We start from the raw sequence: 27,089 nt of genomic DNA on the forward strand, positions 1-27,089 counted from the left end.
TTATATTTCTTATTTACCCAGTGCCGCAGCCGAAAAGGCACAGCGCTGTTGGTGAGCACTTCAAATAAATATATATAATAGTGCGTGGTTGGACCCCCTTGATAGCCGTGAATGTAGCCGCCTTCCTCAATAAACCAAACATTACAGAAAACAGAAAGAATTACGCCCACCTCCCCTCGCGGGAACCCTGGTGTGATGCGACGCTGAAGGGGTTCCATTGGCGTCGCATCAAGCAATCCTCGGGTACGGCAAGAGAGCAAGCGCAAGCGCAAGCGCGGACGACCGTCGACTGAGAGACCGGCCGGAGCGCGGCACTCCGCTTCTATGCGCAGCGCGCCCGAAGGAGAGGAGACCGCGAAGAGAGAGAGTACTGCACATGCGCACAGTGCGCAGCCGCGCGCAGCGCCGCGCGCGGCGCAACCGCAGATGTTGGGAGAGAGTGTTCGCTATCGGAGAGAGGAGAGGAGGCGAGCCGAGGAAAGACGCAGCTGTAACGCAGACGTAATGCCCAGCGACCAAGCCGTCCGGTGGGGTCTTTCAAGTTGGTAAGCCAGCACAGCGCATGGTGATCAGTGATGACCGTAAAATGTCTGCCGTACAAGTAGGGGCGAAATTTTTCGACGACCCGGACAAGGGTCAAGCACTCGCGCTCTCTAATTGAATAATTGCGCTCGGGCTCGTACTGCAAACGGCTGGCGTACGCAATCACACGGTTTTGACCGGCTTGCGATTGGGCCAATACGGCGCCGATCCAGTGGCCGCTTGCGTCAGTACACCCTTCGGTGGGAGCGGAAGCGTCGAAGTAACCCAAAACTGGCGATGAAGTTAGTAGGGAAGTCAGAGTGCTGAATGCTTGTGCTTGATCGGGACCCCACGTAAAGGTGGCACCGCTCTTCAAAAGGTCCGTGAGAAGACCAGCTCCGTGGGCAAAAGTTTCTATAAAACGGCGGAAATAGGAGCATAGTCCGACAAAGCTGCGGACATCGTGAGTCTAGCGTGGCACGGGGAAGTGGGTGACGGCTCGAAATTTTTCGGGGTTTGGCGGAACTCCAGAGGCGTCGACAAGGTGCCCAAGAATTGTTATCGGCCGGTGGCCAAAGCGACACTTCTTTCAATTTAGTTTGAGACCAGCGCGTCGAAATACTTCAAGTATATCCGACAGGCGCTCCGGGTGTGTCTCAAATGTTGGTGAGAAGACGATGACGTCGTCTAGATAACATAATCATGTGGTCCACTTAAAACCACGCAAAAGGGAGTCCATCATTCTCTCGAATGTGGCCGGAGCATTGCACAGACCAAATGGCATAACCCGGAATTGGTAATGGCATCAGGGGTCACGAATGCAGTCTTTTCGCGGTCTTTCTTATCAACGGCTATCTGCCAGTACCCAGATCTGACGTCAACCGACGAAAGGTATCTGGCACCATGCAGGCAGTCGAGGGCGTCGTCAATGCGCGGAATAGGATAGAGATCTTTTCTCGTGATCTTGTATAAATGCCTATTATCCACGCAAAAACGCCACCTGCCGTCTTTCTTCTTGACTAAAACGACAGGAGATACCCACGGACTAGAAGACGGTTCAATGATTTCCTGACTGAGCATTTGCTCGACCTCTTGTTGGATCACGAGGCGTTCAGAATGAGATACGCGATATGGCCGTCTGCGCAAAGGGGCTGCGTCACCAGTGATTATTTGGTGCGCCATAGCGTGTGTTGTACTCAGTGGACGGCTGCCTAAATCAAAGATATCTTTATAGGACGTCAAGAGATTGCGAAGAGCGTCGGAGTCCACTTGCGAAAGATTGGGTGTGATCATCGCTGTGACTTCATTCGCTGGGAGGGATGACTGCTTGGAGGGACCCAAACAAGGAGGCACGGGCTCTAACGGGGTAGTTGCGGTATGTGCTACCAAAGGGCACAGTGTTGAAAGCGCCATTCATTTTGGTAAAACTTGAGGGGAGGAACCGAAGTTGAGGAACGCGAGACAGGTCTCGTTGTCAACAATAGTTACTACAGTATGAGGGATAGTGACATTGCGTGTCAAAGTACATCCAGAATAGGTGAGACGACGTAGTCGTCGTTGGCAACAGGGGAGGACGGGGGTAAGGAGATGTATCTAACAGCGTTTTGGGGCAAACGAACGTGTTGGGTGTTGCAACAGCGCTGCTGGGGTGGGTCGGAAGAAGGAGGGAAAGGAAACTGGAGGTGGAGCAGTCCAGAAGCCCAGTCGATGAGAGCGGCATGTTGAGAGAGAAAATCCAGGCCCAGAATGAATTCATGAGGACAGTGTTTGAGTACGGAAAACATAACAGCTGTTTCTTGGCCAGCGATGCGTATACGAGTGGTGCACATTACGACGACTGGAGGTGTGCTCCTGTCGCCGACTCGAACTACAGGGGACGTGAGCGGCGTAAGTACTTTGTGGAGACGGCGGCGAAGGCTCGAACTCATGATGGAAATCTGGGCACCGGCGTGAATAAGAGCGCGCACTGCTACTCCATCGACAAGACTTCAAGTAAATTGACAACAGTCGGCAAAGTCAGTAGAGGATTTATGGGCCGGGTCGTTGATGCAGCGTCACCTCCTAGAGCTGCATGAATTAGTTTTCCGAATAGAGTCGAGAGTAGTCACACATTGAACAAGTCTGCGAAGCTGAGCGAGTAAGCCCAGCTTCGTAGAGTAGTCAGCCATGGGGGAGGGGCGGCGAGGCTGCGGTGATCGGGACTGGCGGCGTTGCGGCGACGGCGATTGGTTAAATCTGGTGTTTGGACTGTTAGAGTTGGTCGGGTTGAGGTCAGTGCGGGAAGAGAAGCGGAGTAGCCAAAGGGTGGTCGAGGACTGCAGTGGGCGTAGCCGTTGCGAAAGAACAAGGTCCTGCGGTTGCGACAGTACCGGGCATTATAGCCGGCTCCAGAGCAACTGAAACAAATCGGTTTGTCGTCCGCGGTACGCCACTCAGTGGGGTAACGGCGGGGGTAGCGTAGAGTAAGATGGTCGTTGTGGGGGCCGGGAGTCCTAAACCATTGTCGGAACATACAGCCAATTGCGCACACAGGGTGAAGGCCCAGCTGTGCTATTTCGTCGCTGACAATGGCTTGGATGACGGAAACGGTATGGAGCTCGTTCCGATCCGGTGCATATAGCACCGCAGTAGTAGGGGCCATAGCCTCCAGTTCTCGGCGCACGGTCTTCGTTATATCCGCTAACGGCGGAACAGGATCTTCTCGGCGTGAAAGACGAGCTGGTGGACTTCCATCTTCACATGACGATGTGGCTGCACACCACCAGACTCCACCTCTTTGACGGGACACAACTCTTCATTTCGTCGCTTCTGTGGAGAGCCTGGGAACCTCATACACATAGTAGGCGGCTGCGAGAAGTGTACCATAGATCCACCCAACCTCCACGTTTCCATAGAGATTTGGAGACAGCCATGCCCAGCTCCGGCCTGGAACATCAGTTGCTCTTGATGGAAACGGCTGTCGATTCGGCCCCCTCGAATGAGGACGCCTCTGTGCACCTTTGCCTCGATTTAATTAAACTTCATTTTCTCTCTCTCTCTCTACAAGTGATCATTACTGCTGCTTGTGACTTATCTTTCCTAGAGCCCAATCGCTGTCACCGGTCGCTGAAGGGCCATTAGCAAGTTCCTATCTCCGGTGGTTCCCTATCCAAAGCCGTCCAATACACGCCGTCCAATGAACCTTTATAGCCGTTCTTTCTTTCTAACAGCTCTGTTAGCAGATAAAAGATGAGCAGATGAAATTGCTCTAAATGCCACCTGCCACGCTTAGCAGTCGGAAATTAACGCCGACGCCGGACTGTTTTCTACTTCTAGCACTGCTAATGATTTCCCGTTAAAGCGCCGTTGAAACTTGGGGTAGATGAAAAGCGTAGCAGACCAACCGATTTATTTACTATGCAAAATTTTTTGCCTCATTGTGCGAAAATAGGGGTGCGTGCGAGCGTGCGTGCGTGCGTGCGTAACATTTGATGGATCCAAAAAAAGATGGCGAGCGCGTAGGCTGTCCTGCCCGCCAAAGAGACCGCCCGCTTGCCAGTAAACTACCTGCCCGCCTGCCTGCCTGCCTGCCTCTCAGGCAGAACATTCTGGTGAGGATGCATGATTTGGGGACGAGGGGCGGCCCGACACGAGCCGCCGGGGGGGTGGGGGGGGGAGACGCAAAATGCCCCACCACGGCGACACTCAAAGGTACCAAAAAACGATTGTGGACGGACGGGTCGTCTGCTTAGTAGGTCGAAGCAAAAGGCAGCTTGAGGGAGGCTGCCCATTGCCAGCAGATTCTGGTTAGGATGCACCGATGGGGGAGGCGCTGGAGGCACCGGGGCGCTGCCAGCTGGCCAGGAGGGTACATGTTCGCCTTCGAGAAGACTGTGGCGAGGACGCATTATTTGGAGACGATGTGCGACCCGTCACTGGTCGGCGAAGGGAGTGGATCACAGGGCGGCACAGCGGTGGCTCTGAAGAGCCATGCGTTAGAGCGCAGCCCTTAAGCGCCCGCTTCTGTGGTTTCGCGTAGTTTCTCAACGTTGGCCTGGTTGTAACCGAGAGAACGAAGACGCCACCGAAGATAGAGCGAGCAGGAAAACGGAGAACGAAAGTATGGCGGAAGTGGGAGGGGAGGGCGAAATTTCCAGACCGCGCGAGACATGCCCCACGGCAGCAACGCCTTACGAGATAACGACAGAGTATACCGCATGCCGTCGTGCATTTGTTGAGGACAAGACACAGCAGCTATGCGCCGTCGCCGACAAGACTACAGTTCGCGCTGTGCTCAAATTTCGCATTAGCCGCTACCGTAATCGACTGCCATATTTTTTGTTTCCTCAAGAAAACAACTGTGGTGTATAAAATTGCAGTGGTGTGAGCCAAGAATAAAATAAAATTAAATCATGAAAATGAACGAACTTAAATTAATAAAGTTAAACTTGCGGCCATAAAGAGTAATGCTTTCACATTCATACAAATAGGCAGCCTTAAGTGTCCCAATGAACCTTTTGTTTCGCTTCAGTTATTGTTGTAATCGTTGACCTACCTGTCACGATTTGGCCCGCATTCGTGAACATGGGAGGGTCGTAGTACCCTCCACCCGAGTGACGACCCGCAGCGTGGTGGTGGTGACGGCACAGGTGATGGTGACTGACCGCGAGCGGCTGTGCTCGTCGGTGTTTATTCGCCAGCCGTGCACAATGTCTCCCACCGAGCCTGGCAGGGCCACCGAACTTAGCGGCCAACGAAAATTGGGGAGGGGGGGGGGTTGCGCCACATACTCGTCACCCTGCCATAAAAAAGGTTTTGCAGTATCTTGTACAGTCAAATGAGCTATTAAACACTTTAGATAAACTCGCCGCGGTGGCTCAGTGGCTAAGGCGTTGCGCTGCTGAGCCTAAGGACGCATGTTCTATCCCCGGCCGCGGGGGCCGCTTTCCTGATGGACGCGAAAAGCGAAAACGTCCGTGTGTATGAGATTTCGGCGCACATTAAAGATCCCCAGGTGGTCAAAATTAATCTGGAGCCCTCCACTATGGTGCGTCTCATTGCCTGCGTTGCGTCGGCGCGTTAAACCCAACAATAAATAAATAAATAAATAAATAAATAAATAAATAAATAAATAAATAAATAAATAAATAAATAAATAAATAAATAAATAAATAAATAAATAAATAAATAAATAAATAAAATTCAATCAATCAATCAACACTTTCTAGAAATGCTTTTACTCTTCTGCGCATCTGGAAGCACTGCTATTTCCAGTACGAGCAACAGTGCGTGATTTGCTCGTCGCTGCGGATGCAGCTTCCGTTTCTGCTTCGCTTTTGTGGCTTTCTTTTTAATGTGGCTATCAAATGCGTTCTATTCTGCAACTCAAGGAAAGCCGGCAAATAGCCGCTACACCGCTGTCATGACGTCATTCAGCGGTCGAACAACGCCAAGACCGAGAAGGAGAAAAAAATATTTAAAGCAAATTTCTAAGTTATCTGATGAGGAGAGAGCAGTAAATTTGGCTGAGGCACTTTGCGACCCCCTACTCTAAGTACAGGATGTGTTGGTTGACTACTTTCTGCAAGCACTCAAGATTTAGAAAAAAGTTGAAAAAAGTGTTCCAGGGTCGCTTTAGTTTCGCCAAGACAAAATATTTCCACAAGGAAACATTCATTATGACTTTGGTTTTATGCCGCCTTGATAAGGAAACGAAAAACGAGCACAAAAAAATAAACAGAAAAAAAAACACGTCTGCTTCTTTTTCTTCGAACCCGTTTGAACCCGTTTGAACCGGTTCGAACCGGAACGGAATGGTGCTTTGGAACCGAACCCGAACCGAACCCGAAAGGCTTGAACCCGAACCCGAACCGAACCCGCAAACATTCTGGTTCGACACCCTGGTCAGACGTCTCTATTCCATCTTACTTTACCAAACCACCTCCCGTTGATACCTTTCAGAAAGCTGTAGTCCACTCCTCGTGAGGCCTTTTTTGATGAGACCAAGTTGCCACTTCAACATGACTGAGAACAGTAGCCTCAGGGCAAGGTGTTAGCCTCATGGTCCAACATTAATAGCAACGTTGATCCGGCCAGCCTGCCATTGGCCATCGTTCAATAGCAACGCCCAGTTCGCACCCTAGTCAGAGATAAACCCGCTAAAAAGAAGACATATCCACGGATGCGGCTCTCAATATCAGTGAAGCTGCACAGCATAGACCTAACCGGACCTCCCATGTTTGAATGGACCGCGCCAGAGCTCTAGAAAATATACACTGGCGAAGGAGGCAAAACTTCAGTGAACGCTAGGTGCTGTGCAGACCATCCGTGATCAATCTGAGAACATCCCGATCAATGATTTGTGCGTGGTAACCGACTCCCACGTTTCTCTTCGTGAATTTAACAGTGCGTGCTCCCGAACCACACGTCTGCGAACATCATGCATACCATAGAAGATCTTCAAGCGGAGAGCTTCGCAATCCCCGTTGTCTGGACACTTCGGCCCACCGCCAGAACGCGAAGTAACCGGTCCGCACACGCCGCTGCAAGAAAGACGCTCCACTCACCTGCAGCGGCTACCAGTTCCCTGTGGCCTCCCCGTACCAACTCCACTTCTAGGTCAAACTATATAATTTTGAGACTCAAAGTGGCCAACACCTAAAGGAGGAGCCATGCTACTCCATTCGGCATTCTTATCCCGACAAAAACGCTCACATGATCGAAGTAAATTACAGGGAACTAAATGTATGCAAAGGAAGGGTACACCTCATATCGTATAAAAATGAACACACTCCCCAGCTTCACCTCGCCGGCTGCACCGGCTGCACACTACACGTCATTGATTTACTTGGAATTGCGCTAGTCTATTCACTAATCCCACGCCTTGCCTCACAAATAGCTCCCCACCCGCGTGGCGAGCAGTTGACTTAAATCGCGTTTGAAAGATCCTTCCTTTCTTGAACAGATAACCGAGTAATACTGTACATGCTACTGCAACGGTCTGAACCGGCACCCCTGAAGATTACTCAAACTCTTTTAGAAGAAGCCCTGTGAGCCTTTCAAAGCTCAGTGAGCCTTTATGTACCCGCCGCGTTTGCTCAGTGGCTAGGGCGTTGGAGCCGCGGTGGAGGCTTTTCAGATGGAGACGAACAGTAAAAAAGCCCGCGTGCCGAGATTTCGGCGCACGTTGAAGATCCCCAGGTGGTCAAAATTAAGCCGTAACCCCCCACCTCTTCCAGTACGCCGTGCCTCATAACCCAACCGTTGCTTCCGTGCGTTGAGGGCGGTTGCGAAAAGTCCACCCTAATGCCCACCCAAGCTCCACATTCCAAATGAGCTTTGGAAAAGAGCCTTGGCCAGCTGCGGCCTCGAAGGTCAGCTGCGCTTGATCGGAAGGGCTCTCGACGCGGCCAAAGCTCAAAGCATCCTCGAATGGGGTCACCTGAGGCTTTTCCTCGTTCTATGAAAGTTTATTATCTATCTCACTCACTATCTCTGTCTGTCTCTCTCTCTCTGTCTCTATCTATCTATCTATCTATCTATCTATCTATCTATCTATCTATCTATCTATCTATCTATCTATCTATCTATCTATCTATCTATCTATCTATCTATCTGTCTGTCTGTCTGTCTATCTATCTATCTATCTATCTATCTATCTATCTATCTATCTATCTATCTATCTATCTATCTATCTATCTATCTATCTATCTATCTATCTATCTATCTATCTATCTATCTATCTGTCTATCTATCTATCTATCTATCTATCTATCTATCTATCTATCTATCACTCTTTTCTCTCTTCGGCGCCTTAAAATCTCAAAATTAATAAAACAGAAACTCAGCAGTCATGTGACCGGTTATCATTTATTTTACCTCTTGAATTCTTGAAGTGTTCCACCTGTCTCTGCAACTTTCACGCACCGCAGAGGGCATGCCTCCTTTCTGGTACTACTGTTACTAAGGCGAAAGCCGTAAGCTCCCCATTCTGCGGAAAACCGCTGTCATTGTTGTTGTCGGGTCAAGAAAATGGCCGCCGCTGTAAATAATAAATAAATAATAAAAATGTGTGATCCAATTGCATATTTAACGCGGGTCTCCAAGTTTTAAGCCCTTTTTGACACTACTGTAATATCTTCTTTTTTGCTTCCATTACCTGTTTCTGACATTTCACTCAACATCCCACAACCAAACAATATTTGTCATCAACGCAACTAAACAATATCTACTGACGAAACATGTATGTGCAATCAGCCCACTCGTGGGCCGGCTTTGTCATTCAAATTCTTTAAGATGTAGTCAGGGGTTATGTTGCTAGCGACAGAACAAAAGTTGTCATTGTTGTTCTTGCCTTCTTTGTGGCACATACCCATTTGAGTGATTGGTCAGAAATCGCGAGCTTTGAGGTACAAACGTGCTTTTTTCACAAATTCTCAAAACTGAATTGAAAACGCAAACGTCGTAGAATAGCGCATGAACCCTATAGGATTGAATCAGGGTGTGCAGAGTGGCACGCCAGTGCACTAAGTCTGTGCGATCCCTAGGCGTTGCCAGAGGTAGGACAAATCTTGTTATTGTTTTGAAGGGGACGTGAGGAGACGTTCCGCCTTCATTTATTGAGGAGGACCGAGTGAAGAGTAGAAGGCGAACAGCGGCGGAGACTGGCGAACCACGGCGCCGTTGCTGTCGGCCCGGTGTCTAGATTCCGACTGCCGGCCGCGTGACTCGTGCCTCGTGGCTCGCGGCTCATGACGATCTGCAGTCACGAGGTACACTGCTCTGGTGGCGCGAGCTCCCTCGGCTGCCCCGGCCGAGCTGCTACAGTTTCTTTCTTTGAGGCACATAACCAGTTTCGGGAGTGGCCAGGAACCAGGACTTTGAGGGACTAATGTTCCCGCTCCCCAAAATTCTCAAAATTATAAAATGGAAACGTGAAAGTAGTAGAATAATTCTGCCGCGTGACCTCTGAAAGCGGTTTCCTGTGTGTAAATCAGCTCCACACCACCTGATTCTAGGGAAGCTGTGGAGTGTGCCAGCCTGCTTTCTGTCGCGGAAAGTGCCGTAATACAAAAAGAACGAATGCGAAGAAAGAGACGTGAATACGATGCTATAGCAAGGAAGTTGTTAGGCAGTATCTCCAGGATTTCGCCTCCAAAGCACGTCATCAGACTTGGGTGCACCAACGAATTTTTGCTATTACTATGTTCCTGAATAAACTCGAGTAAACTTGTATTTCAAGTAGACTACAGTTAACATTCTACGAGAGCCCCAAGCTTTAATTGAGGCTAGTCGGCTGGTCGCAGTAATGGCGTCCAAATACAAAGAAACGAAATCGAAGAAAGGGGCGGGAACACGAGGTCGCAGCAAATATGTCTGATAATCACTAGGGTTTCACGTTCAAAGGCAGGAAGGAAGGAACGCTATAAAGAAGGGATTGACCGAAGCTGCAATAGGGAAAGGAAGGGCAGGTAGGACGCTAATAACTCCCCGCCATGGAGGCCGCACAGACGAAAGTCCAGGGTGCGATCAAAGTATCCTTTACGCCGACAGTGGAGCTAATTTATATTCATAAAAGTGAACCACGTTGGCCACTGTTGGGCGCCAAGCACTGCAGAGGCTCTGGCAGGACCGGATAAAGTGCGGAAGGTCTAGTTTAGATTTGCGATGACATGCGTAATAAAGCACAAGGGGCTGCGATATCGAAGTAGAGGAACTCAGGTGCCTAACCGGACTGTTTCATTCCTGCGGGTTCGACAGAACGGGAGTTTGCCGCAGTGGATGTCACCCGAGAACCCACAGGCGAAGGTTTGGTGCCTTGCTGGGAGTCTGTGGCAGGTTCCCCAAAGTAAACGCGGTGTTCTTGCCACCCCACCACGACGTCGGTGGTTATGGCAAAGCCGGAACGGGTCCTGTTCAGAAACACCTGCGCTCCGCGTGATAAGCCCGAAGGCAGAGGCTCCGGATTCTCGAGCGCTGATGATTGCAATTAAGTCAACGCGCTGAGCACGTCGGCGACGCCGGCGCTCCTCGTCAGGATTGAAGTGGGCTCCGCTGACAATGCTCTCCCAGGCTGATGGCGGTAAGACGAAGATGCCTCGGTCGCCAGCCTGTGGGCGCTTCCGTCACCGGGATGCCCTCCATGGACAGGGGTCCACCGTACTGTGACGGTAGTATGGACAATCTGGTGAAGTGAGCTGCATTATGACTAATGAAGCGTGCAGCGAAGTCCCTACGTCTAATACAAATAAGGGAAGGTAGGGCCTCGGCACGGCCCGTGAAAATGTGCCCACGATTGTGTGTGCCTTGAGTGCATGCCGGCAGAACGCAACGTGCAGGGCGTATGCCTTCTTCAATGGCACACAGCTCAAGGTACGTGCTATCCCGAACGGAGTAGACGATGTAGGCTGGAACACTGCATGCATTGTTGCCTGAAGCCACAGCTGCTAGTGACACAGCACTCGTGCGAGGTTTCTAGGAGGCTTCCACGTACACACGTAATATCCGCGAGTCGGCGTCGTCTGTAGAAGATGCTACGGTTGCTTGACCACGTGTGGCCCGTTACACCGCATAAGTAGCACGCGCAGTTTTGCGAGCTGCTGGTCGGCACTCAGTAATCGCGCGTCCTCCCAAGCGTGAACATGTGGGTGCATGGGTGGCTCATCTGGAAGTCGCTCACCGGCATGACGTAGTAGGCTGCGTCCCTGCAGTGTCAAAGGCGACGGTCATTGCACCTTCAATGCGCGCACGTATCATATCCGCAAGCATGAGCAAGCCAGCATTGCGGTAAAGTTTTTCGACACGACTATGACGGGGAAGGATAGTAATAGCTCTGAGCCTCCCGATACAAGACCTCTAGTTGGTGAAGTAGGTGCTTCATGAGGTCATAACACATGGCGCTCTAGGCCGCTCTGGAAACCAGCCCTGCCTGCACTCGGCGCCGAGCGATAGCGGGCGAAGCACCAACGAAGGTGCCAGAGATGCGAATTATGATGTTTATGAGACGTCTCCTACACATCAAAGAACGTAAGCGACCTAGATGCACCAGGAATATTTTGTATTATTTATTTATTTACTTATTTATTTATTTATTTATTTAATTGTTTGTTTGTTTGTTTGTTTGTTTGTTTGTTTGTTTGTTTGTTTGTTTGTTTGTTTGTTTGTTTGTTTGTTTGTTTGTTTGTTTGTTTGTTTGTTTGTTTAGCCCTCTGGTGAGTGACATTTCGTATGGGGGCATGTACAAAAAAATTGCAAGATTCAAAAACGGCTACTTCAGGCGTAACGATCATGGTGGAAACGTTTGGCAGTGATATCAAAATTTTCCAGACTCTTGCGCAACGGTTGATCAATTGTGCATTATGTCAAAACATTGTTTAAACCTCAGTGTGGGTACGATTTTGTTGCTGTGGCCTTCGCGCAGCTCATACAATGAAAATTTTGGAGGAAAAAAAAAAACAAATTAACAAAACTAACAAAGTAACACGGTTTCCAGCGCGGGCTCTCTTGCGAGACTCAACTGTTTGAGCCAACAACTGATATTCACGACTCTCTACACAAACTTCAACAGACTGCTGCTATTTTTATTGATTTTGCCAAAGCGTTCGTTCGTGTACCTAATAATCGCCTTATACGCAAAATGAAAAATATTAAGATAGAAAGGAATGTTATCAGGTGGGTTAAAAAATACCTAATCGACACCAAGTAGTTATTATAGAAGACGTACAGTCCTCATTCCAAGTAGTAAAATCTGGGGTTCCTCAAGGGTCAGTGCTTGGCCCCACTCTCTTTTTAATTTTCATTAATGACATGGCTGTTGACATTAATTCCTCTGTTAGGCTATTCGCAGATGACTGCGTACTTCACCGGCGTGTAACTAACCAGTCTAGTTGTATTGAACTTCAAAAAGACCTACGTAAATTGGAAATATGGTGTGATGACTGGCTAATGCCTATTAATACTAAAAAACTAAAGTTGTGCGCTTTACCACCCGAAATCAAGCAATATTGTTCAACTATACCCTTAATAGCATAAACATTGAGCCTGTAAATTCATTTAAATACTTAGGGGTTCACCTTACCAGCAACCTTTCCTGGAAAACGCACATTGACTTTATTTTAGCAGATACCTACAGATAGTTTGGTTTTCTCCGTCGTTCTTTACGCTACGCCAATACGGACACTAAACTGAACGCTACACGTCCATTGTAAGGTCAAAAGTTGAATATTCCGCAATAATTTGGGACCCCAATCAATCATACTTGACCAAAAAGCTTGAATCATTGCAAAACAAAAGCGCTCGGTTCATATCAGGTCAGTACACACCGCATTCAAGCATTACATTTATAAAAAGTAACCTCGGTCTCCAACTTATGGAAACAAGGCGCGAAATTTTCCGGCTTATATTCTTTCATAAACTTTATCACAACCCTAATCATTTTACTGTCTCAAGAATAAAACCCGCACAACACGTATCTCTGCGTATCGGCCACCCCAACGAAGTGCAGCGGAATTTTCCCGTACTGACCTACTCCGCCTTTCCTTTCTGCCTTCAACAATTAGTGACTGGAATGCCCTCCCAAAACATATTGCTGTCTTAAATAGGCACAATCTGAGCTAGTTGGATTATACTTGAATTAATACTGGTCAGCCTAACTTTAACTGGGTACGCAGACAATGACAAGAAACGAAGGTCAGCGCCTGTGGTCAGCGAAGGTCAGCACAGGTCAGCGCCTGTGCTTCGTTTCTTGTCATTGTCTGCGTACCCAGTTAAAGTTAGGCTGACCAGTATTAATTCAGATATTGCTGTCATCACAAACCCTGAAATCTTTGCCGAAGAACTTACTAAATTTATTTTGTGAGTGTAACAAAAAGATGGCAGTATGTGCCTGCGGTATATTGGTAGAACCTATGCAATCTTATTTTTGTGGCTAACTTTGTAATGTTTGGTTATTAATGTGATGTTCTGCTATTTTTTAGCTGCACTGTATTTTAGAAACGGAGTTTTCTTTCCATTGTACCATTTCGTTTAAATTCAATCTAAAGAGATATTTAGCACCTGTATTTTTTCTTGACGCTTGAGCGTACCGTGTGATTTTGTTATTCCCCCCCCCCCTATTTAATGCCTGCAAGGGCCTTTAGGGTAATAAAAATGAAAAAAAAGGAAAAAATTGGGGGTATATGATAGGTTTTTGTAGGTTTCGTGCGGTTTCGGGCGCTTTGGACAGAGAGCGCCAGCTATACTGGAATTCTACTAAGAATAAATCGGCGATCGGTTCTCTTTTAAAGCGAAGCTTTCCATGCCCCACTAATGGCGACGTTGCCGCAAAACGCACTGCAGAAAAGCCAATTTTCTCTGACGATGACGATGATCGTGGGTAAGTGAAAGATGGCTGAAACGCGAAGCTTTTTCTGGTAGAAACGCATAGTCTTCAAAGTCCAACATGAAAGCCAAACTCAAGATCGTTACGCCCAAAACGCACTGCAGGAAAGCCAGCTTAAAAAATGGATTTTCACAAAGGTACATCAAGCGCCTCAAGAAAAGAACGCTTGCTGCGGTCGTAACAGAACCGGGTCCCAGGCGCTATGAAGCCGCCGGCGTCTATCCGAGTGCGCCATTCCGACAAGGTCCGAGCTGTTTAGATTTTCGACTTTCACTTTGACTCACGTTTTATGAGAGAAAGTTTCGCGTTTTAACCATCTTTCTCTCAAGAAAGGGGCTTCGATTTTTCAACAGTACTTTACCACCGCAGTAATATTATAGTCATCAAGTGCAGCTCCGTCGCGTGCGGCTGTCTCAAAAAAAGAAAAGAGGACGCAAAACACGCGCTGCGTGCACAACGTGCTTGCTGCCGCAAGCTGGTGCTTGTCAACGCTGTGCCTGGTCTGCGGTAAGCTCTCAGACCTTCTACTGTCTCGTTTTTGCTTTCCCCTACCACTGCTTAGTATCAACAGCCTGTTTCGGCGTTCCTGAGGCACAGCACCCTGCTCTGTGTCCTCGTCCCCCCATTTGTGTGTTGTTTCGAGTGCGCTGTGCATCAGGAAGGTGGAAATACTAACCGTTTAGCCAGTTTCGATTTTTAGGCGGTCGAATGCAGTCGGTGGTGGTGATCTGCGCAATCAGCAACTCGGTCGTTGCGAGCAAGAACTGGTATCTCAGTGATTTTCTAGGTTTGCGGTGACACAGCGAATACGATGCGCGACAAAGTAGAGAATCATGCCCGGTGCGTCTTTTCCTTAGTGCTAACAGCGGCTACGCGGTGATTAGCGTTTTTCGCGCGGGTGTGTTTCGTTCTCACCGGGATACTCCTTTAGTAAGACCATCCTTAAGATTTGAGGCCATAAGCGCATACGTCGACATTTACAGGATACAAAGTCTACAAACAGCGGCAGCCCATCTCATCTGTGTCGGTGCAATACAGGCCCAAGATAACTTTTAAGCGCTTACCTCCGGCTCAACTCAGCGTTGTTGGCCTGGCGCGGGTACGGGACAAAGAAGCGGTGGTCAAGAACTATTCCGGTTTGTCGCAACTGAACTTGCCTGCATGAAGTACTTATTTACTTCCAGATCAAGCAAGGGCCGAAAAGCGAAATTATAGGAGCAAGCCGATGCCCCCCACACTCGCCCCACTGAATCGCATCATTGCCGTACCTGCAGCACGTATCCGCACGAAAGACAGGGCACTGCAGTCCCACAGATCAAATACGTTTGCATTCGATGGCCGTGCGGCGGCCGCTGGGACTCCAAATTTCATCGCAAAGAGGCAGGCTTCCCTCCTCCACCAAACATCTCTCAGATCACGCAAAAGTCATTGGTGTATTTTCCTCTGGTTGAATAATGGCACGTCAGCTATACGCACGCGGTACAATTCGAGGCCCTTCATCGCAGACAGGTAGAAACAGTAGTTTCAGCGCTTGAACGAACACGAATTTAGGCGGCATTGTTCGAGCGCTGTAGAGGAGGTGGATAAGGAGGGACAGATATATTATACTATTCCTTCAGAATGGTTTTCAGAGATGATTGACCCCGTGGCAGCGCGTACGAACCTTTTAAACCTGGCTTCGCCTCTCCTGCGGCTGCCTATCGTATACACCTAGTGCTTATCGTTTATAGAGACACTCTTAGTTCCCGCGGCAGGACCAATATACAGCATTGGCAGAGTAGCGCCGACAGCCTATCGTTCTGGGCCTCGCATTTAAAGCAGCCTCAGTAGAATCAGCACGTTGTAATCTCACTCCGCGCCGCCATAATTTAGATAAGGCAAGTCGGCAAACATTTTCGCCCTCGTTCCTTTCCCAGAGCAACAGAGCAGAGAACGAAAGAGCGCGTGGGTGCGGTGGCATCGCATTCTGTCCGCTACCAATGTTGGCTAAGAAGATGTCAATGTGTGGTGCGGCTCGCCAACTCCCTCGGCCGATGCACCCATCGTACGCCGTCTCGACGGGTCCCGTGATTTCCGTCGCCGCTGGTACGCGTGGTGAAATGGAGTGTGCAGCTCAGGTAGGCGGCAAAAGAGAAAGGAGCGGAAATGCCAGCGACGAAATGCCGATACTGGTGGACAACAGAAGGCACGACGGGAACCAATGCCCCTGCTAAAGAAAACAAACCTAAAATCTACACGGTCAGAGCACTAAGCACGGATTGCGAGGGTGTTGCGACAAACGCCGTGTTACGGACTTCGAAAGCCGGAGCAAGGCATGCGCAGCGGGACCAGCCTCAAGTTCGCGAGGGAAAGGGTCAAGACCATCACGCATTCATAAAGGCCCACCAATGGATCACTCTTTTTTTATTGTCCACATGGTCGGGGAATGCACTATTCAGGGCATATAGCAAGGAAACATTAAAATAAAACCCCCCATCAATCCTGCCCTAGGAACGCGGGGAAAGAAAATTAAAGTGCTTCGTACTGCAAAGCGTTACGGCAGTACTGGCAATTGGCTACTAATCTCTAAGCATTCTTACCATTCGCTCTGCCAAACGCCGAGCCCCATTGAAGTCAGCGTCACGAGCACACACAGGGGTGTTGCTGGGAATAGGAGGTATTCTGCTTCTAATGCAAGTCTTATGCTGTAGTATGAAGGCCCCATGTATCCCTGTGAACTGCGTAATCCGCCCAAAGTCGGCTTCGCCACAGTACACAAGTACAATGCTCGTGCATCGTGTCACGCTGTTTTTTTTTATATTCGTTTTTCAATTCTTCCTCATCAATTCTGAAACAAAGCAATCCACATTCGCCCTATCACAACAATTCAATTGGTTAACTTGACGGTCGAATTATGCATTTGTTTCCAAGATGTAGAAGTGGCTTGTCTCCCGTCACATTCCTTTTTTATCCTTCTATTCTTTTGCTGCCGTGAGGTGAAACGGCGCTATAAAAAATTAGCAGTGGCTTAGCTCGGCTATGTCAGGATATACGTAGCGCGAGCTGAGGTTCAGCAATCCAGTCCAATACAATCCAGTCCAGTCCAGTCCGGTCCAGTTCAGTCCAGTCATTGCTCCTCGCGCATGCGTAGCACGGCTATCCAGGAGCCACGCGAAACGGCTATCAAGCGGCTGCGGCGCAGCGTCAGACTTGGCTACTGCGCAACGGAGGCGCACAACTGGGCACGCACCGGCGCCAGTGCATCTGCTGCGGCTATGACGTCACTCCTCTGGAATGCGCAGACCGGCGAATGGGCAGACCCAATTCTCTACACACCCGTACTCCAAGTGGATTGGGTTTCCAATCCGATTACAATCCAATCCAATTTAATCCAATCCAATCCAATGCTCCTCGCGCTTGCGCAGCACGGCCCTTCAGTGTCGACGCGAAACTGCTCAAACTCGGCCAGTGTAGCTTACGCTACAAATGCTACAAAAAAAAAAATCCGTGCGCAACCACGAGCCTATTTCTATCAATGCAGCGCGTGCTGTCAAGAAATTTTATTATTTCGATGCTTCCATTCTTTATTATTCATTATAAAGTTACCAACGATGAAAATTTGCACTACTACAACAATTTCAAGTTTAGAACCTGACCTTTATGCGTTTGCTTCGGAGGGATAAGGTGTCACCGCTAGAAGCACACGCTTTTTCGGTGGAGTTCTCGCCTAAAATTGCTGGCTCATGAAAAAACCTGTTCGAACCTGCTTTCTCTGGATGGGTCACGTGGCCCTGGTCGTTCGTTTTCTTGCGTCTTGCGGGTTGGACTAACCAGAGTCCTTCAATGCCTTTGAAGTACTCTGACTTAACGATAAATGCTGTCACTCTTTCCTTCCCGTCTGGAAGCCCCGCCAAAGCTATACGGTTATCGCCAGCCCGAGCGGCCCTGCGTGATTTGCTCGTCGCAGCAGATCCGCCTTCCGTTCCTGCTTTGCTTTTGTGAATTTCTAAAGTGCCTATCGAATGTGTTTACTGCTGCAACTGAAAGAAGGCCGGCTAATAGGCGTTACATCGAACTAATCACGTAATTCGAGCGGTCGAAGAACGCCAAGACCGGGAAATGAAAAAAAAAAACGTTGTGAGCAAGTTTCTAAGTTACCTGATGTACATAGAGCAGTAATTATTGGCTGAGGTACTTTGTGACCTTCTATTCTAAGGACCTGGAGGGTTTGTTGACTACGTCATCTAGGATTTAGAAAAGAAGTGAAGAAAATGTTGCAGGGTACCTTTAAAGACATGTTGGCGTTGCTCGCCCGCTTGTTCTCTTAGCAACTTTCGTGCTTCTTTTTCTTTTTCCATACTCATCTTCTTGCTTTCTTTGTTGGCAGCCCTATTTTAAAAGCGAAAGCATTCAATGGCCCATTGATCAAAAATGCTAGCTCCTTTCTGGCTCCTCCATCACGCGCCTTTGAAGCGTTCCATAGTGCGAGGCGTTCTATAGCATGCGCCTAACCTCAGCAGTAGCGAAAGGTGGCCATCCACCCCAGCCGACCACAGAGGAAGTAAGGGAGTTCAAGAAATCAGTAAGCGAGCGAATAAATGGGCAGAAAAATCCACATTGTCGTTAACTCCGCATGACGGCACGAAGGGCAGTGACGGAACGCGTAGGACGGCGATCGAAACCGCTCGAAAGCGTGAACTGGAAGCTGTTCGCGAAGCGGCAAGACGACGACGCCGTCGATGATCCCGTAGGGGAAGCAAAGCGCCTCAGGCGTCCCGTTAGACATTAATGGTATGGCGTTCCAGACCATTCAGAAATGAGCGCGTCCTTCCAGTGTGATCAGTCGCTGTTTTGTTTTTGTTTTTTAGTTTGATCAACTGCTCACTGCAGTAATCACTAAAGCTATTTTATATACTGTACCACGCCCTCAGAAGAGACATCACTCACTGATTGGGCAAGAAATACGGACGCCTTTTATTTGGGGAACGCGCGAACGCGTAGCCAAGCGAGCCCACCGTAACCGATGATGATGATCATGTATAAGTGAAGAATATGAAGCATTGCTTAAAGAAGCACGACAAGTAATGATGATTACACACAGGGTGAAAATGAGTTAAATATGGCAAGGCGGACAATGCAGTTCTTGCAAAATTCGCGAAAATTGCAAAAATTTATTTTTGCTGCCATATTACCACTTTATTAAATTGTACAGTTCACAAATATATAACTTGCGGAGGGCTGGCTGCTCCTCCATTGCAGGCGCTGCCGGACTTCTTCGGACACGGGCAGCCTTCTGCGTGCACGGGCAGGTGTAGGTGTGTTGTCATCAGGGAAGCTGGTGTATCTCTGCTCGACTGTTTTGGTCTCATCTCGGTACGTGCTTGTATGTGTGTGTGCATGCAGGCAACAATCGCGATATAGCTTTCCGCGACTTCGGAATAGAGCACCCCTAAAAGCCATGGAATCGAGGCGGAGCAGCAGCAGGTTCGAACACGACACACTCCGCATTTCCACCTAAGCCTTTACTTTCTTGCAGGTGACTTTTCGAGATTTAGAAGTCACAACCGTGCGATTCAGATGATAAGTATGAAAACTAGCTAATTCTGAACCTGCACTTTTATCCAATACCAACGAAAGCAGATAAAATAGACTAAGCAAGAAATCAGAATGCTACACTTGGTGCGGAGGTTGCTAACTGCGACAGATTCCAAGCCAAAATGCCACCTTTTGCCTGGCATGCAGGAGCTTCCAGGCTGACATGAGGGTTTGTTTGCGTTCTGTACGTCAAAATGTGCTGCATCGTCTATTGCGTTTCTTACTTCTTTCCGAGATTGACGAGTATAAAGGAAGAAAACGTATGCGATATAAGCGCACCAACGATACCCTAGTGAAACTGGGTGTAGTTTTCGGGTGAGGCGGGGCGCAGTTTTCGGCCCATCCCGGATTACCGAAAGAATGTGGTCAAAAAAGCGCTTGTACCGCTTTTCAGAAAATATTCCTAATGAAAACACATGAAAGGTAGCATTCTGTGCGCCAACAACGGCTTCTTTAAGCTCAGTTGCTCCGGAAAACGATGCCGAATATACGTTTTCGCCGCAACATGTAGTCACTGTGGGTTATGCTATCGTCAGAAAAGTCAACGTCTGCAGTGGTAGCTTGGACTCCTTAAGACCAGATTATACGAGGCAATGTTCGTGTACGGGCTCGAAATTTTACTGTCCCCAAAAGCACGCCGAGTTGTTCTTAATAAAAAATCGTAACTTAAAAGGTATAATTGTGTGTTGTTCCCCACATTTAGCTTGCATTTTGTAATATTGGATTAAATGCATAGTTTGACTTTGTTTCAGCTTCCCAGCTGAAACGGAACATTTTTTATAGCTTGCTCTCAAAAACCATGGTCTCACTATGCAAGGAATTGCAAGGTTATCTTCATGTAGTGAACATTTTATCCTATTCACAGCCCTGCAGAAAGGTTTAGGAAGTTTAGCAACCTTTCGTAAAACTTCTCGTAAAACTTCTCGTCGTTCATCTATTCAGCTAAAACTTCATCTAAAACTTCATCTATTAAGCGTGTGGGTGCTTATTTCAATGCTAAACAATCCGACAGACACGCGCATTAGCTTCCCGGTAGCCAATGCTATAAGGGAAAGTAATTGCACAGAGCTGCCACGCTCGTGTCCGAAAGCATTTTCTTACTAGTATACTGTACGTCGTCTCCAGTGCATGGATTACTAGGGGTTGGACTGTTGCACTTTAAGCAGCAATATGTCTTTGTTTTAACTCGTCGCCTTCGGCCATTTTCTTATACGTAATTTTCTTCCCCTTGTTGAACAGGCGATCATAGCATGTTAAGTTGTTTTCGCAGTTTCTTTAGCGTTTTTTTCTTTGGAAAATTAGGTTTGATTTCAACGGACGACTTCCCTCACTACAGAGCTCCTTGAAGCAGACAGGGCAAATCCCAAAATATGCCTACTTTTATTTTCGTGGAGGGAGCGGTGCGCGTTTGGAAGTACTAGTGTCCCCTCATTTGATCAATGTTCGAACGAAGGCAGTTTCGTCGCACATAGTCGATGTAGTACCATGCAGCTTTCGACGCGCTTTAAAGGCCTCCAGGTGGTTTAAATTACCCCGTAACCCTCCCCTGCTGCTATCCCCACAGTCATAACCATCCACACGATCATATTTACAGCTGCAACGCAAAACCATCTAAAATGGACAACAGAGGACAGAGCGATCGAGAAAATAACGAGCTGCCCACGTCGGGACCTTCGTACAACAGGTGAGCTATTTGTTCGGTCACACAGTGCTAACAGTGGTAGTCGTAACTCCACGCAGCCAGGAACTAACTCTCAAGTGCCGCACGATGAGAATACGGTCCCGTACCAGCCACCTTTCTTTAGTCTTTAAAAGTTTGCACAACGTTTGGTCTTCGGGATGGCACCGATAAAAGTCTCATTGCGACCTCAGATATTTTAGGCGCAATGACATCACGGTAAGCATTACGGTACGCAGGCATTCGCCCTCGCGTTCACAAAACATGCCGACAGGGTTGTGTTTAACTGAACAAGGAGACAGACGTCATCTTCCAGAGAGTCCTCATCGGAAAACGGCGGTGTTCGTCGCCCGGCTCAAAGAGTGCAGTTACCAACCGACTACTCAGTTTCGGGAAAAAAAGCACCACCGAACCCCTCAGGTTGATACGCTCGTGTACATTGAATGATGGTCACTTTCCACAGCTTATTTGGGGCCCCGAAGGCTCCAGTAGAAACGCATCACTGGGAAAAGTTTGTGTTACACTTAAGGCTCTGAATTTTCGCTGGAAGTGGTGCCCTTTCGCGCGCCAGCACCCAAGCATCTTCGTTAGGGGGGCTTAAATAAGCACAGTTGCTTGCGAAATCTCCTGCGATTGCCTTCGAAGTCGTGGGCCGCAGTCTGTATAGGTCTTTCCTGACATTTCCACATTCCCACAAACAGCCGCCTAAAGTGTACCCCCTAATTGATACGAACCGATCATGCAAAGTTCGAAACGAACGGAAGAAAAAAAAACTTGTGAATTTATCGCTCCTAACTCATGCACCTACTTTACGTTGACAGAGCATCCGCATGCTTCGCGCGTCCAACTGCAATTTCACCCTACCGGAAAGAAATAATGTAAATCTTTTTCAAAGCCACAATTTTCTCTGCCAGGGAGAGTTTAATATCATACGTATTTCACCATTGCGCTTTTGCCCTTACTACGACAGTAGCGCTACCATTTAGGGGCAAAAAGTACAGTTAAATATTTTGTTTCGGCTTCCAGTGTATGTGCTGTACAGGGGAGTTACAACCGTCGTCGCCTTTTATGGTGACTTCCATTCAGCACGGAACAGTCCAGATATTTTTTTTACCAAGCTGCTGCCATTAGGAACATTCTGTGTGAGCTCCTCAAGCAAGTCGGAAATGTTGCTAAAACATGAACAATCGAGTAGAACGCACGCAAGCTACCCCGTGCACGGTAACCATTATGTGGCAAGTCGCACATTAACTTGCCTCGAAAGTGAGGTAAGTTACCTTTCAACCTTAACAAGGTGTGCAAGCAGTACAGACGAAAGCGCTGAACTGGTATCGAGGTTGTCTGAGGATAGCATAATTTGGCCCGCCGACACCAACGCATTCTGTTCTGCAGCCATGCGTACGCCTAAATTTGCGTTAACACCGTCAATAATTTCTCAACGCGCTAACTTAAGACCCCATACTACGCTTTAGAGTAGCAAAACGCGTGTACCGCACAATAGTACAACTTCACAGCTTCACACTTTATTCCTGTTGGAGTTCCTGACAGATAGCAACGCACATTCAACGGGATAGCGGCTGAAGGGACAAAATCTAGCTCAAGTTGCAGCTGGCTGTGGGTGTCCCTCCGACCGTTGTCCTGACCGCAGATTTGCTACGTGTTAGAAGGGGAACCAGTGGTGAAATCGCACTCCGAGTGGAAATAAAAGAAACAATAATTTTACAATTCCTTCGTTATTGGCTTAGCAAAAATGCCGCTCAGAACCGCATTTATACTGGTACTAAGTTAAAACCGCACAAAGAAAAAGATGGTATCTTGGGCATTTTTTTCTTTCAATTTTAACATCAGGACTACATAAACGTTTTCAGTGTGTGAAAAAAGTGCGTTTCTGTCGGGCAATAACTTCGGCGGAAAACCACGTGCTACTTTCAACGATTCCCCGCTCTTTTCAAATAAAAAATTAGTCTGCAAAAGTTTAACAGGTAGGCATTATAAACCGTCTGTATCCATGGGGAACCCAACATAGCCAACGCTCACTCCATATGCTACTGCTTTTGTGTGGATAATGAACACGTCGTCTGGTTACTTAATGTACGGGCGCAACCCATGGCCATCAGCGAAAAGTGCGCACTCAAAGACACCGCAGCTAGAGAAACGATTCGTGGACAGGTTGTAGCCCACAAATCACAAATCTCCTTGCTCATATTATCTTCTACGCCTTGGGATTACGTGCGCCACTCACGTAGCACATGCAGGAGAGCGTGCTGCGAGATAGCGTCGGTAGGAATTTCGCACTACTGACAATTCCATAGCTCCCCAGAAGGTCCCGCAACGACCCGGCGAGCCTGAAACGGCGTTACGATTAACATCTTACATATATGGTACATTTAAAAGAGGCCCTGAAGCTTGTTTTAAAAATAATTGGGTGGTGTATTTTTCAGTGTAGCACTCACGGACACTAGCCTGCGGTATACAACTTCTACACCAATCAAGAAATCGAAAGAACAAGACGCCCTTCGCCAGGAGAACGTCTTTTTACGTTCTGAAAACTTTTTAGTTTTTTTTTAGTTTAGTGCTTTTTATGCCTGACGTACCGCTGCTATAGTATGAAGCTCGTGAACGACACTGATCGTTTTGTTGCCCAAAACTCAAAGCTGAGCAGGTGTGTTTAACGCTCGCTTTGACCCGCCACCCGTGGGTTTTGCTGTCCACCCTGTCATTTCCAGTGAAAAAACATGTCAGACGGTTTTCCTGGCCATCAAGTAATATCGTGTGAAATCAGCCTCATTTTTGGTTATAAGATGTTGCCCAATTCCCCTCAGTGGTATAGGCTGCTTTGTGGGTTCGCAACGATTTGGTATGTTAAGAGTCGTGCGTGGAATTCAGGAAACGGCACATCTTTCGTGTGGTCGACCCTTAGTGCTTACGCTCAAAGGAATTGACGGATTCATTCATTCACTGCTTGGTACATGCCCCAGCAAATACGAAGCTCATAAAGTGTTGCCCAAACATCGCGGGTGTGTGCTATTCGATCAGTTTGCATAACTTCTCTAAACTAACAGCAGGCACTGTTGGGTATGCGGCACTGTTGGGTATCACCATTGGACTCAAGGTACTTTACCTCAACCCTGGAAACACGCAAAAATGACGTTTATCCCTAAACCAGGAAAACCACTCACGCTTAAACATCTCCGACCGATCTCTCTCACCTCCTGCCTCGGAAAGCTCATGGAGCACATTATACACAACAGACTCGTCAAGCATTTGCAGCACAAACAACTCCTTCCTCACACAATGATGGCTTTCCGACCTAAACTATCCACACACGACATTATTCTTCAACTGTCCCACGACATAATCACGCCAGAGCATAAACATGACAATGCCGCTATACTAGCATTAGATTTAACTAAAGCCTTTGATAATGTTTCACACACAGCGATACTCAAAGGCTTGCACTCCATAGGCCCAGGATCACGCACATACAATTATATCCGAAGTTTTCTCACGAACAGGACAGCTATTATACAAATCGCCGATATCACTTACACCACCCGGACTCTCCCTTCAAAAGGCACGCCACAAGGCGCCGTCCTTTTCCCTTTATTATTTAATCTCCCCATCTTAACCATCCCCCAACAACTTCAACAAATCTCTAATAGTAATAGGTAATAGTGATAGAAGAGGCTGGTAGAGCGAGTCTCACCTGTTCGCCAACCAAATCGCAGCTGCTCATACTCCCACCAAAAACGCAAAACTCTTCCCCCCACCCCCCAATATCCACATAAACATGCGAGGCGACCCCATCCCGAAGCTTGAAATAATCAAAATCTTGGCTTAATCATCCAACATAACAGATCAAATACTCACTTCATACGCCAGCTCGAACAACACGCCACAAAAACGATAGGTTTAATTCGACGAGTTACCAATAGACACAAAGGCCTCAGGGAACCTGAACGCCTCCGTCTACTTCAAGACTTTGTCCTTAGCAGGCTGACCTACTCCCTTCCCTATTTGAACCCATCTAAAACAGAGCTTAATAGAGTCAACGTCACACTCATAAAAGCTTATAAAGCAGCGCTGCAACTGCCACTGAGCACTTCAACGCCTCCGTCTACTTCAAGACTTTGTCCTTAGCAGGCTGACCTACTCCCTTCCCTATTTGAACCCATCTAAAACAGAGCTTAATAGAGTCAACGTCACACTCATAAAAGCTTATAAAGCAGCGCTGCAACTGCCACTGAGCACTTCAACTGCCAAATTCGAAGCTCTAGGTGTGCATAACACCGCGGAAGAATTCATTGAGGCTCATCTCGTCAATCAAATCACCATACTCTCAAAAACTACCACTGGCGCTTATATTCTCCAGAGGTTACGAATCTCCCCTCTAGACCCCCCAGAAGACAAAACCACACTCCCTCACGACATTCATTGTAATTTAATTATCAAGCCTATACCCAGAAATATGCACCCACAATTCAACAACAAAAGGCGTTCGCAACGCGCACAAGCAAGCATTACATAAAAAATACCGCGACAAACATGACGTCCATTACGTCGACGCAGCCGAATATCGGTGGCATGGTGCCTTCTCAATCGTCTCCCATTGCCCTTCCAATCAGGTACAGCGCAACTTCCTGACCATCCGCACCACCAACCCAGCCACAGCGGAAGAGGTGGCGGTAGCATTAGCGCTAACTCAAAAGCCGACCCCCTCCACAATCATCACCGATTATAAAACGGCAGTTCAAAATTTCGCCTCCGGCTTTATTTCGCCTCGGGCACTCAAACTTCTCCAACAAGCACCCCCAACGTCCCCCGTAGAAATCATCTGGGCTCCGGCGCATGCTGGCTTGGAGGGGAATGAAGTTGCCCACAGTATGGCTCCACAACTCGCCATCCGATCCGGGCCCAGCTCGTTCCCCTACCACGGCGCCAGATCCGCTAGAGACCGGATGATCACCTACAAAGAAATTACCACCCATTACCGCCTCTCTCGCCGTGTCTACCCCCCGGCACACACACAACTCACCGCCCAGCAAGAACACGCATGGCGTCTTTTACAGACGAACACATTTCCCAATCTCGCTAAATTACACCTAATTCAGCCAGCCCTATACCTTTCACCTGACTGTACTGCCTGTCAGTCCCTCGGCCCCCCTCATCACCTTATGTGGGGATGCCCGAGAGATCCCTACCCGAAAATAACCACATGTGAGCAGTGGGAGGAGGCGCTGCGCTGCCCAGATCAGGAGGCTCAAGCTTCACTGGTCGCCCGGGCGGCCACCATCGTCAACTAACTCTGACCCCAAATAAATGTGTTTCGTCTTCTTCTTCTTCTTCTTCTTCTTCTTCTTCTTCTTCTTCTTCTTCTTCTGCTTCGGAGGTGGCATCGGCGCTTTCTTTCCTGTTTGGACAGCTGGCACTGCAGAGGGAGGGGATCAACGTGAGCGCAACGCGAAGTATGCACGCGACGCAACGCCCCGCGAACGAATTGCCGTCGGTGGTGCGCTGGTACACCTGCCCCGTTGAATCAGCTGCCCCGGTGTGTAGGGCATGCAGTAATTTGTCGGTTTGGGATAGGGCGTTTCGGGACCGGTTACCCGCCCGCCCGCTACGATTTTCGTTGTGGTTGCCTTTGGTTTCCGTTTAAGCTGAAGCCGCACTTTAACCAGTGAAACCAAACCGAACCGAAAACCGGCATTGAATCGTTTTTTTTTTTTAACTGAACCTGAACCATTATTTTTCGAGCGGTCCAATAACGAACCTGAACTGAACAACAAAAATAACGGTAACCGGTTCACGAGGATGCGTTTCGACCTTTCGGATTGATGATGTACGGTCAATAACATTCCGGGCTTTTCTCTTTCACGCGAGACGAACATCGTAACTTCTCACGCCCTTTCCCTGACAGAGCAATAACACCACTGTCAACGCTCCAAAAATGGTAGCAAC

At 48.2% G+C, this 27,089-nt stretch overlaps 1 long non-coding RNA gene across 1 annotated transcript; it reads left to right on the top strand.

The window, feature by feature from the left end:
• The first annotated feature begins 461 nt into the window (after window positions 1-461).
• Window positions 462-21,137, top strand: LOC144166247 (uncharacterized). Its single transcript, XR_013321613.1, has 3 exons — window positions 462-545; window positions 19,118-19,231; window positions 21,048-21,137. It is a non-coding gene; the product is annotated as an uncharacterized LOC144166247 (long non-coding RNA).
• Window positions 21,138-27,089: the final 5,952 nt, after the last annotated feature.

This window comes from Haemaphysalis longicornis, unplaced genomic scaffold (genome assembly GCF_048455015.1).
Source record: "Haemaphysalis longicornis isolate Haplotype H1 unplaced genomic scaffold, Haemaphysalis longicornis Haplotype H1 scaffold_1, whole genome shotgun sequence".
NCBI lineage: Eukaryota > Metazoa > Arthropoda > Arachnida > Ixodida > Ixodidae > Haemaphysalis > Haemaphysalis longicornis.